General features: G+C 33.0%; 1 protein-coding gene across 4 annotated transcripts in view; it reads right to left on the minus strand.

Moving 5' to 3' along the window:
* The window catches only part of LOC122628121 (inactive dipeptidyl peptidase 10), a 91,314-nt gene that overhangs the window by 50,881 nt on the left and 28,026 nt on the right, over positions 1–12,407 (minus strand). Inside the window, exon 1 of one of the 4 annotated variants that reach the window (XM_043810011.1) lies at positions 3,026–3,394. The exons of the other annotated variants lie outside the window; for them this stretch is intronic. The gene's annotated coding sequence lies outside the window, so the exon portion shown is untranslated. Of the gene's footprint in view, positions 1–3,025; positions 3,395–12,407 lie in introns of those variants that run through there. 4 annotated transcript variants of the gene reach the window in all.

Here is a 12,407-nt window from a genome sequence, read left to right on the forward strand (position 1 = left end):
AGCCATTACGTGCACTCTATCTATTTCTCTCTCTCTCTCTCTCTCTCTCTCTCTCTCTCTCTTTCTCTCTGTCTTTCTCTCTCTCTCTCCCTCTCTCTCTGTCTCTCTTTCTATATTTGTCTGGCTCGTTCAACGTGCCACGTTATACGGAGGTGTCGACGATGAGTGGAATTTATGGTTGACTAGAAAAACAGCTTCTGGGAAATGGTTTTGCAATAATAATGGCATTGCAGAAAAAGCATTCTTGATATGAGATGATATAAGTACGATAGGAGATATTAGTCCGAGAAAATGGAAAAAGAATTATCTCGAAAAAGACGTGTTTTATATTTTTTATAAGGGATAATTTTCGAAGTAATAACGAAATACTTTTGAATAATTCCCGTTTTTCGTTAAATATGCTACGAGATTAATTGATGTTGCTATAGTAAACGTATTCGGATTACACGACAAATTTATTTACATATGCATATAAAATATGCGTCATATTAGTGTATAATATGCGAACTTCGGATATATGTAAATCGTATACAGTCGTTATGTATTTTACAAGAATATTAATGAAAAATGTAAAAGATGTGCGTATGTGTACGTGTATATGTGTGTGTATGTGCGCACGAATGTGTGTAAAGATGAGGTAATGGCCACTAAGGTACTTACGAAGGTGCGAACCTTATTCGAGATGAGTGTATGTGAGAAATTAGATAAAAGACTATTAGGACTGGTAGAGAAGCTTGAAAGAACATTTAAAAGCAGGTTTTAAGAAAAATATTTCAAATAAGAAGAATATGTCTAAGGATTATTTTCTATAAGTAAAAAGATCCGAGTAATTCTGTCTGTTAAATTCATCACGGATATCGTTAAAGATTATGGATATCAATAAAAAGTCTTACATTAAGAAACATTTATGAAAAGAAAATAGATTTTCTTTTCTTGAGAGCTATCGAATTGCAATAAAAAATTCAACAGAATTTTACAGAACTTTTCTATTGGCATTCTAATCAAGCAAATGTATTTTATGCGTATTAACACGCATTTCCAGAGAGACAGGGGGGGGGAGAATTTCATGGATACAATTTAATCGCTAAAAATTGTGTTATAAAATTTGCAAAATGCAAAGAAGAACAAATCGAATGGTATTTCGCTGATTTTACCCTCGAGACATATTTTATAAAGCCGCAGGTAGGATAAGGTTAATTTTATTTTATAATCTCGATCGATTATCGATTTGTATATGAGGTATATACTTTCTAACGATCGCGATCAAGAATAATACGATTGCCAATGAAATTTTGGTATTTTATAAATTTTATCGTTCTCCACAATTTTAAATAAATAAATTTTTTTTCGTTTAAGCAGCTTTTTCTCGTTAAAGCAACGCAGAAAAAAAATTTCGTTTAACATGGCAATATCTGTATTAAAAATAGACATTTTTATTTGTTAAAACATCTGCACTCTTCCCTTGAGATAAAATCTAAATACGACGAAAAAGAGAAGTCAAGGTAAAAATATTTAGTCTATCGATGTTTGCCAAGAAAATCACGTGTGTTGACTGCGAAATGGACGTGGCCCCGTGTACTGCCAATAGACACCTGTTCGACGTATAAAATAAGCGAAGACAATAATAGAATAGAATTCGTAGCACGTGTACTTTCGTAGCGTGTACCTAAGAACTTTAGTCGAGCACGATTAAATAGATTCCTTTGTAGATAGTCCTCGTATCAGTGACAGAAGTTCCTCGAACGAATTGAACTTTCCAAGAGATTTGATAAAATTTAATCATTTCCTGATAACAGGAATAAACCGAAAATTTATGAATCAATTATAATTTATCGTACGCGTACCAATTAAAAATATTGCTGTGCGAATAATCCACTTACTCGAGCTTTTCGATGTATCACGATAATTAAAATGAAATTTACAATTAGTTTCTAATTCTCAATTAGTTCGAATCAAACGAAATTGAAATGTTTACGACGAATTTCTTTCGTTGAAAAATTCGTAAAAATTTTTAATTGTATTTTCATGAAATATACGACATGAAATATAGTATTATTTTTCATAAATCGTTGATTAAATTCTGACAGGATAAAAAGCATTATTCTCAAACGAACTATCGATCGATAAAATTTCCAACGCCCATAGGCGAGACCGTAAAGAGAATCTGGATCATATCGGCTGCAGGGATCCTCGTAACCGTTCTAAAGTAGATATATCTCTATACCATCTCGATACGACGTTTGAAGCTGTACTCGATATTAAATTGACAAAGTAGCATCTACTTGCGATAAAGAAAATAAGAGATTTAGTCGAGTCGATGTCAATGCGACAATGTAAGAAAGGCATTTTCATTTCTCGCGTTGAACTTTCATCAAAAGTACCTTGACTCTCTCTCTTTCTATTTCATTCTATCTAGCTAGCTATCTATCTATCTATCTATCCATCCAACCATCCATCTATCTAACTATCTATCTCTATCTTTTTACTTTTACCATCGTCGCAAGAAAATTGAATTCGCAGCGAAGAAGAGGAAGACCACCACCGTTCGAGAAGTTTCGTCTCCATCGATCTCACTGATTGCACAGACGACAATTTACTCGACGAATTCGTTGCTATCCCGTTCTTTATCGAACGTCGTTCGACGAATACAAAATGCAGTAGGGCTCACAAACGCGCGCATCATATACATGCACACACGTACGCGCACGCGCGAGAATGCACTAAGGAAATCTCTTTTTAGAAAGGGCTCTCTTTCTAGTCTTGGACTAGTCATCGAAATTCGTCATAAATAGACGACGTTGAACTCGATCGACCAGTAGCATTCACACCCTTTCCAAAAAGTTTTACCCTTAGAAACGTATTCCATCCATTCCTCTTATTTCAAACTCTATTCCTCCCTCCAATCTTTTCTTATTGCAATTTCGTTTTTCTTTTCTTTTTCCTTATTCCTTTTCTTTCTTTTTCCTTTTTTTTTTATGTTTCATCGAATGAATTATCGAGATAGATATAGAGAAAGGTTTCTTACCGACGAAAGATCATTTCTCGAATATGTCGAATAATCGAGAACTCTGGAACCACCCTCGATTCCCACCACTTCTTTCTTTCTTTTTTTTTCAAAATAACTATAATGGCTCGCGAACGATCACAAAAACCAACCCTTACACTCCGACTCGAGAAATATTTCTTATCGATCAGGCGTTCAATGGTAGCGGAGATAGAACTGTTGGCGAATAGAAGTACCGTGGAAAGTCAACGTGATTTCTACTGATCGTAAGTCCGAGAATACTACCGTCTGTCCGAGAGAAAGAGAGAGAGAGAGAGAGAGAGAGAGAAAAGTTACGAAGAAATTTTTGCGCAGTGATAAAAGTTAGAAAACGTTAAGTTTGCTAGTTTCTTCCCGAAGTAGAGTAGCCGGTTCCATGCTTGCGACTGAATAAACACTCGTCTCATGTCTCATTTTATCCCACCTTATCTTCGTCTCTTTCTTTCTCTCTTTCTCTCTCTCTCTCTCTCTCTCTCTCTGTTTCTTGCTCTCTCTATCCTGTTTAACTTAACTGAACGTCCACGTATCTTGCAAGAGTCTACAGAGAACTCGTGTGAATTTCTAACAGACGTTTTTCTTGCACTCATAAATGTTTCGATCGAAATATAGAAAGAGAAAGATAGATTGAGTAAGAAAGAAGGAAGAAAGTTTGCAGAATAAGCATTTGGTACATTCCCTTTCGTTGAGAAAAATAAAAAAAGAGATAAAAGAGATTCTGAAGAGAGCGAGAGAGAAAGAGAGAGAAAAGAAAATAATGTGTCTCTTTCTCTTTTGTCATATGCACTAGTTTCAAAAATGATTCGATGGAAATAACCCTTTCTACTGTCTACTACAAGGGAAAATGTACGAGCGACAATTTTGGACAACGTTGAGAGAGAAAATCTTATGAAAAACTATCTCGAATAACAGTTTCCTCATCTTCTACTATCTCAATGTCCTATTCTCAACATTCAGTAGCAAAGTTGTCGTTTCTATTGAAATTTTCTACTTCGATAAAAATACAATGCAGAGAATTTTTAAGAGCATCCTAAAATAATCTCGATTTGAAACACGTTCGTAAATATAAATTTTTCTTCGAGAATCTGTATTAATTACAAATGTAAATTTGGCAAAGTGCATCGATGTAAAAGTTTCTTTCTTTTTCTATAATTTAAAGAAATTTTGCAACGTCCAATCGTACGTGAAAAATTGATCGATATTCTAATAATTTTTCTAAGATGAAAATTGTATTTTATATATATAAGTAATATTTATGTAAGCACACGTAAATTCTAAGAATAAAGTCTCGTATGAAATTTTATATTGACGATTTCAAATTAACTCGAATTCCAGAAATTCGAATCGCATCGAATCGACTATTCGAAGCTAGCCAAAACGATATACTATAACCCGAAATATCATTCCTAGGCAAAGAGGTAGTAGGCATTCGGTGTCACTATGTGCCACGCAATTTCCCTTTTCCAAAATAGATATGTGCACTTACCGTCGGTCGCACCACCGTATGCATCGTCGTGTCACGTTGCAGCTTCTTCGAGCAGAGAATATTAATCTTAAGGAAAGACAAGAGAACGATGGGCTATGCGTTTCTATCTCCGACCTATCCTAAACTCAGACGAATACATATGTTACCCTTGTGATCATATATTCTGGAAAATATTCAAAGAATATTTATTACAAAATATATCATTAATATCTCTTCCATCCTATTATATTAAATTATTCAAAAAATCGGTATCGTTACGAAACGTGATTATATCGAGGGTTTTGATTTTCTTACTGAACAATCTTCGAATGTCTTCGACAGATTCGGCTGAACGTTTCCAGAAATAATCAGAAGAACGACCTTAAGAATTGTCAAGTGCTTCGATAAAATTAGTCACGACAAAACACAAACACGAACGACTCGTCGTAATTTCTTCGTCGCTCCTACTCGTCTTCTCGACTTTATTTATAGCCTATAATATCGAAAGATCTGTTTTCGCGCGTCCCTTCGGTCGTTAGTATCCAAATGATCCAAAAGACAATCTCTTGTATTGTCAATCTCAAAAATTGGTTGTATCCGATTATATATAAAGAAAAAAAAAAAAACAGACAAAAAATGACGATAAATTTTCTATAGTCATCAAAATCGATCCTGTATATTAACCGGAAAGATGATATGTAGATATATATACGTTCATTGGATCGTTTAAACGATCAGTTAATAAACCTAAACTGTATTATAAGATAACGTTTTATTAGTCTCTAGATAATCCTTTATTCTTGTTTCGGCTTTCATGGAGATTTGTTTCTGGATACGGGTTACGGCGTTATAGAAGCGAAAATCATGAATGGTCGAACGCTCATCATTCAAACGTGAAACCAAGAGGGATTAAACACCTCCCCTACCCACCTTTACTATTTTAGTTCTCCTTTGGGTTAAAGATCGATGTATCTCTTCTTGAACGCGATATATCGCAAAATTACCTTCCAGGTGAGGCTTGTTATCGTCATGGAAACTAGGCTTGGCCCTAGCACTCCTAGATCAGGACCGAAGCTTTCGCTTCGTTGATTTTATTGCATTCCCATTGTCATTTTTTCTCGCATGGTTAAAACTACATAACAGGCGTGCGTTTACGTCATTTTACTTCCTTTAAGAATTTCGCTTAGAAGTTGATTTCCATCGATTTTTTTTTTTTTGATCTTTCGTATATAATCTTCCTCTTCTACTTTTTATCAATCGTTTCAAACAGATCAGATATTTAATCTGGCTGTTGTCCTGATTAATTTTATCGAGAGATCAATTAAATTCTCTTATGGGTTAATGTTTAATACGACGAGGAACATCAAACTAACTCAGTACGAATCTCATTAATTGGTAAAAGAAATCTCTTCAGATATATCCACAGTTTACTCGAACATATTCTTAACTTTGTTTTAATCCAAGCAATTTTATTAAGAGCACTTGAAATCGTATAAGATTCGAGGACCACTGTCCGGAAAGTTAGAGTAATAAATTTTGCCGGAAAACTTTCATCGAAAATGATCGTTAATTTTCCACTCTTATGAATCGTATTAATTTGATAATTCTTTTGAGAAAAAAGAGCGGAGAAGTGGGATCCTCAGGAAATTTAACGAGATAACGATTATTATATTAATTTCTTCATCGAAAATTTGGTCACGACGACATATTTCGGATTTTCGCGGGAAAATTAAGTATAGACTATAGACTATTCCATTCGGTCAATCGACTTTCTTGCTAATTAAATATTACCTTGTTGTACAGGTTCGTGCAATACCACATCGTTCGTAGAAAACTAATCGTACACCCTTCGTTATTAATTACTCCGTTCAGACTCGATTAAACTTCGACCGTAGAGAGTAGCTCTCAAAACTATGTAGCTTATTAACGTTACTAATTTACCGTTCGTACGTTTACAATGCTTACATATCGAGATCGCAAATTTTACGCGTAGGGTAACGCGTGTCGGATTTGACAATTTCCCGTTTTCGTTACTTTGTTTTATCGCTTAATTGAAAACGAAAATGGGGACGAAAATTTTGTTTACTCCGATACTGTTGTAATAAAAAGTAGTCGGCCGTTCCGCACGATTGCAATCGAATTAAATGGTAAATTAGTTTTACTAAGAGTAACGTAAAAGCTTCGCCATTCTATCGGCATGGCCCCAAAAATGCAAATCCCTCCCGAAGGATTAGTGACCTCTTTGCGTGCTGAAACAGAAAATGAAATAACTCCGCAACCCTTTGTAATTGGTCGGCTATTGTCTCGACAACTTTGACACGCTGTAATCTTCGTCATTCTCTCTTATCATTACATTGTGTCCCTGTAATTCACGATTTTAATATCATTCTGTAAAATATTTGTCAGACAAAATTCTGTCTCTTTTTTTTAATTTGTAAATTAATCCTCGTTGCATGACCACACGGAGAAAGGGAACAGATCGTCGTATATATTCTCGTACGAAAATATATCATATTGCGACAGGTTTAATTAATATCTCCATTTTTTCGTACACCATGAATCTCAACATCACGTAATTCTTCAAAATAAGCCAGAAACTTTTACAAAAAATTTTTTGCTGGATTTGCAGGCAAATCCAGCAATTGAACTAAAAAGCATGGGCGTATTAATCTTGTTGATTCTTTTTCTTTTTTCTTTTTTTTGTTGGAATAAATAGCTAGCTTTTCCTTTTTATTCTACGTCAGCAAAAGAAATATAGGATAAAAGAAAATGTAAAAAAATAATTTGATATCGAAAAACGATTTAACATGATGAAAACTATGCAATAAATAAAATATTATATATACTATGATAAGAAGATTTATGGAATCTAAGAAATAAGCATTAAGCAATAAAACATTAAAGAATTAACGTACAATATTTCTATTTAATCAGATACAATTTCTCATAATAGGTTCGATCGATTTTTCGATCTGTCGTCATGATAATTTTCTTTTTGTATAATAACTATATTCGTCTTACTTGTTCCGATTTGAAGTATTAAATATTTCTGCTACTGTATCATATTTTAATATTAATATGTTTTAAAATATTATTATATTAAAATAGACGTCACTTGGAAAAGAATTAATGAAATAAATTATTTGAACTTATACAGAAAACATTTTCATGTACCATAGAATGTATGTGTAAAATTTCAATTGAATCGTTTCATTTCTTTAATTTCATATATAAAAGTGTTTATAATAAAATTTTCACAATTTGGAAAATAATTGTTTAATTTGCTCGAAAATTTTCGACAAAACATTTTAACGTTCCACAAAGGCTATTTGTAAAATTTTCGATTAAATCAGTTCGATATTTCTTTAATTTTTAACATAAATGTGTTTATAATTAAATGATTGTTACTTTGAAATTTTTCAAACGATTAACTTAAAATTTAAGGCATTAATATCCGAAATGATATAGAGTTAAACTGGATGTAAAATTTTGATATTTAGATTAATCAATTTCTCGCTATAGTAAGACGAAGTTAACACACACACGTACATTTAACAAGATGTCACGATTTCTGCTGAACTTTAAATAGAATTAAAATTTAATTTTCATCAAAAGTTATAACGAGGCAATGTTTTTCACGTTGGTGATGTCATAAGACACTCCCTGCAGGTGTGTTACCGCGTGATACCACAAATTTCCGATAGATTCACTTAAAATAATTATTAATTACTCGTTTGGTATCGCGCAGCGAATAGAAGCATTACTTCTTACTTCGTCAAAAATTATACTTGCGAAATATCCATCAAATAAGAAATATTTCAAATGTCTCTAATATGTGTATGTACATGCGTATATGAGAGAAAGAGAGAGAGAGAAAGAGAGAAAAAGATAGATAATATAAAATAGACAAAGAATTTTCACTAAATACAATTTCGTCGTTTATCATACAGGAACTTTAAAAAAATTACTTTTTGATAGATGATACTTTTAAATATCATTATCAACGAAGGATGAAGTATTTATCAATTACCAGATATTGCAGATATTAAACATCGATTAAAACATTTTAGTTTAGTTTCCGTGTCGTCTTTATTACGATCGTTCGGCCATAATGATTTTAATATTATTATATGTAATTTAAATGTACACTTTCGTTATACAGTTCGTTGTTGTACAAGTTTTGTTATACAAATGTAATTTTAAATGTACAATTTTCGATCCAAAGTCTCATTCAATTACCGATCTATCATATTTTCTCTGATCGTCATCAACGATATTTTTTTTAAAGAAATCTGACGAAATTCTGATAAAATTTTTGTCTATGAATAAAAGAAATTATCTATTCCTCCGACTATCTTCACCTTTAACGCTTTCGAAATTCATAAAGTAGAGTTGAACAAAGTAGAATCAGTCTCGTATCGTTAACAATTTCACGTATACAAATATTATTTTAAAGTGATATTTCAGCTGTTGTTTTAATAAAATTTTGTTGTAATCAGTTAATCATATCGTTCTTTATGAAATGTATCTTTGACATTAAAATTTCTCTCTCTAAATTTCCAGATGCACTTTCTGCACGTTGAATCATTTACAACATTGGCACCATATATACAGGAGAATTTCCTTCACGAGTTTACGAGGCGTGTTTGCCTCTTCGGTAGTAAAGAAGAAAATACGACGAAAGTGTCCTTTATTTTATGACATATTTAAGAATTTAAAAAAAAGAAAAAGATGTTACGATTAATTGATCATAGGAAAATCTGATTAAAATGATACCTGAAATGTCACTTTTATGAAACGAAAAATAATATTTGTGTGTGTGAATTTGATAATGGTACGCAAAAGCGATATTTCGGCAACGAATGAATGAAGAAAACGAGAAGAATATAGTATGTCACGACCTAATATAAAAGACGTTAAAGTTGGGAGATAGAGGACGATATATTATAGAAAATCACCTCGTGCCTCCGTGTTTCATATCATAGACAAACTAAAACGAAATGTGTGAAGAATTGACCTTTTTTAGCTTGCAGTGTTTATTCTATGAACAAAAGATTTTCGATCCCTCTGCCCAATCCCGTCTTTAACTGTGAAGTTTATTTGATTGTAATTAGTCAAATAAAATGATCACAAAAAAATTTTATTAAAACAACAAAATTTGTATACGTGAAATTATAAGTTACTCTACTTTGTTGGATTCTACTTTATAAATTTCGAGAATGTTAAAGATGGAGATAGACGAAGCGATAGATAGTTTCTTTTATTCATAGACGAAAACTTTAACGTTCTCAAAGTCTACAGAGTAAATAGAATCTGTACTATCCGACTGATAATATATTGAACTGATATGTGTGAATATAAATGAGTGAAACTGAAATGATTGAAGTGACAGAACAGAGATCGAACCGAGTCTGAACTGAGATAGAACTGAAACGTGCGAGTGGACTATTAAACGTTTTTACAATACCTACATTTTTCACGATGATGAAATATGAAGAGATCTTAAGTCCAAGAAAAAAAAGAAAAGAACAGAAAAAAGAAGAAGAAAAAGAAGAAGAAGAAAGATCCTAAAAAAGACAATATTCATGGTACAATAAATGTTAGAATAAAAATTGTGATAAGTCTGACTCGTTAAGGAAAATGACCGTCGTCGGTCTTGAATAAACAAACGGGTCTAGTTTAAATTCTCATTCGGAATTCATGATAGGTAGGTACTTGCGAGATCTCAAATATTGTCCTTCTTTTTTTTTCTTCAATTTTTCTCGCATGAGTTTTAAGAGATTCGAGGGTGAAAGAGGGTGGATGGGAGGAAGGTGAAGAAAAAAGAAGGAGGAATAGAAACGATGACGATATCAAAACGGAAATCTCGATATGCAGATGACGAAGAAGAGTGAATATGGAGCACGGACCCGGAACAATCGTACTGAAGTTTCCACTCGTGCATTTTCCTCTCTCTCTCTCTTTCTCTTTTCGTGGAATATTCAATTGCCCATCTTCTCCCTCGGTTTCCTTGGCCAAATGTGAATGGAACCAAAATTCGCCTTTAGCCAATTCCCCTTCTTCTTCAACGTACCCTGTTTCTCTCGCATCTTCCACGTCTCATCCTCTTGTTGGCAGAACTAAAAGCCAATCCCTTTCGTATGCTTCTTAATACTTCATTTCGAATGTCAAGAGGTTGGCACTCGTCCTCTCATTTTGAGCTCTCAGAGTGTTACGAAAACCGGCGCCAATTAAATTGTCCAGATCGAATATCGTTGTTCCTTGAGAGTCTCTCTTTATTCTGACCTAATTGTTAAGATTTAAAAGTCTTTCATAATTTCACTGAGTTTTCTTACTTTTTTATGAATAATTCGCGCCGGCGAGATTTAAACCGTATCCTTTAATTTCTTTTTTTTTTTTTTTTTTTTTTTCTTTAATAATGTTAAAACGACGATAAAGTAGGATATTATGGATGATGGTAGGTTTATTGGTGATGCAAAGGTTTGAATTATTTATTAAATAGACATGGTAATGACAAAACTATAGGATTTATCATGGACTCTTGTACAAATTGAGAGCACATTCACGATTAATAAATTCTTATGGTAGATTTATTTTACTATCGCAATTATAAACCCGACCGCAGAGATGCGGTGTATTATAATTATGTTACAACATGAACAGCCGCGAATATCGCAATTATGTATGTGACCACGTACTAGATGATGCATCACTAATTACCATGTAATATTCGACTGTCACTTAAAAACGGTACGCGCGTTGTGTATTTAGATTGGTCTTGTACTTTAACATGTGTCAGAGACACTCAAGTCAGGATATTAGGACTATCATAGAAACGTGTTGCCTCGTACAGGTACAAATTTATTCAGTAAAATTAACTAAATTTAAGTAGTTGGATTATTAAAAAATAAATAGTGATTAATGTAGAATCTTGAACATTTTTTATTTCAAATGTTAAGTATCTTTCATTCTTATGAAAAATATGATCAAAAATTTAATACGTTTCGTAGTCACGCTATCCATTTATCGTTGCATTATACACAACGCTCGGTCGATTATTTTCAAAATACCGCTCGCTGCGTTCCCACAAATTAACAGGGAGAATGCAATTTCTTTCATGGATCCTGGAGATCCTAGAGAATGTGAAGAAGATGCGTGATAAAAGGTAGTACTTCCTCAATTTAAACTCGTAAAGATATATTTGAAGTGTTTAAATACAAAGATTGGGATATTCGTGTTTCGTTATTATGTATCGTTAGTTATGCTGGTTATCTTCGAGTGAGGTATTTTCGAGAACCAGCAGGGTTGTCAGTAAGACCCGGTTATCTTACTACTTTGAGCTCGAAATGTCTAAGGGTAAGCGCCAAACAAATGGTTTGTTTTATCCAGGAGTTTATTTTCTCCGTTTATTTATTGCCCGGCTCAACACATTTTCGAAAACTACAGGTTTGACTAAAAATGCCTAAGCTGGATCAATCTGTCTTTTATCTATGCATTTTCCTAGCAAGTGTTCAATCAATTTCCAAGGATAAATATTTTTGATAGTGATAAGTGATCCTTGAGAATCAAAAAGTACTCTGAATTAACCAGCGCGCGTCAATATATATTTTCTATTTGTTTTAACATAAAAATGTTTAAAGTAAATTGTTTCCTTAATTTTTTAATTTTTCTCAGAAAATTTGAGTTACTTACAACGTGCTATATTCAAAAAGCAAATTCGTCAATCTAGGGACATGAAAGTGCTAATAAACGAAAAATATGAATCGTTGAATGATGTTAGTAGAAGTATACAAAAACGTTTTGGTTTTTTTCATCATTGTTCTCTCTCTTTCCATCTCTTTGACTTCGTAAGACAGAAAGACAGAGAGAGAAAGAGAAAGAGAGAGAAAGAGAGAGAGAGAA

The sequence above is a fragment of the Vespula pensylvanica genome, chromosome 3, assembly GCF_014466175.1.
Source record: "Vespula pensylvanica isolate Volc-1 chromosome 3, ASM1446617v1, whole genome shotgun sequence".
Classification (NCBI taxonomy): domain Eukaryota; kingdom Metazoa; phylum Arthropoda; class Insecta; order Hymenoptera; family Vespidae; genus Vespula; species Vespula pensylvanica.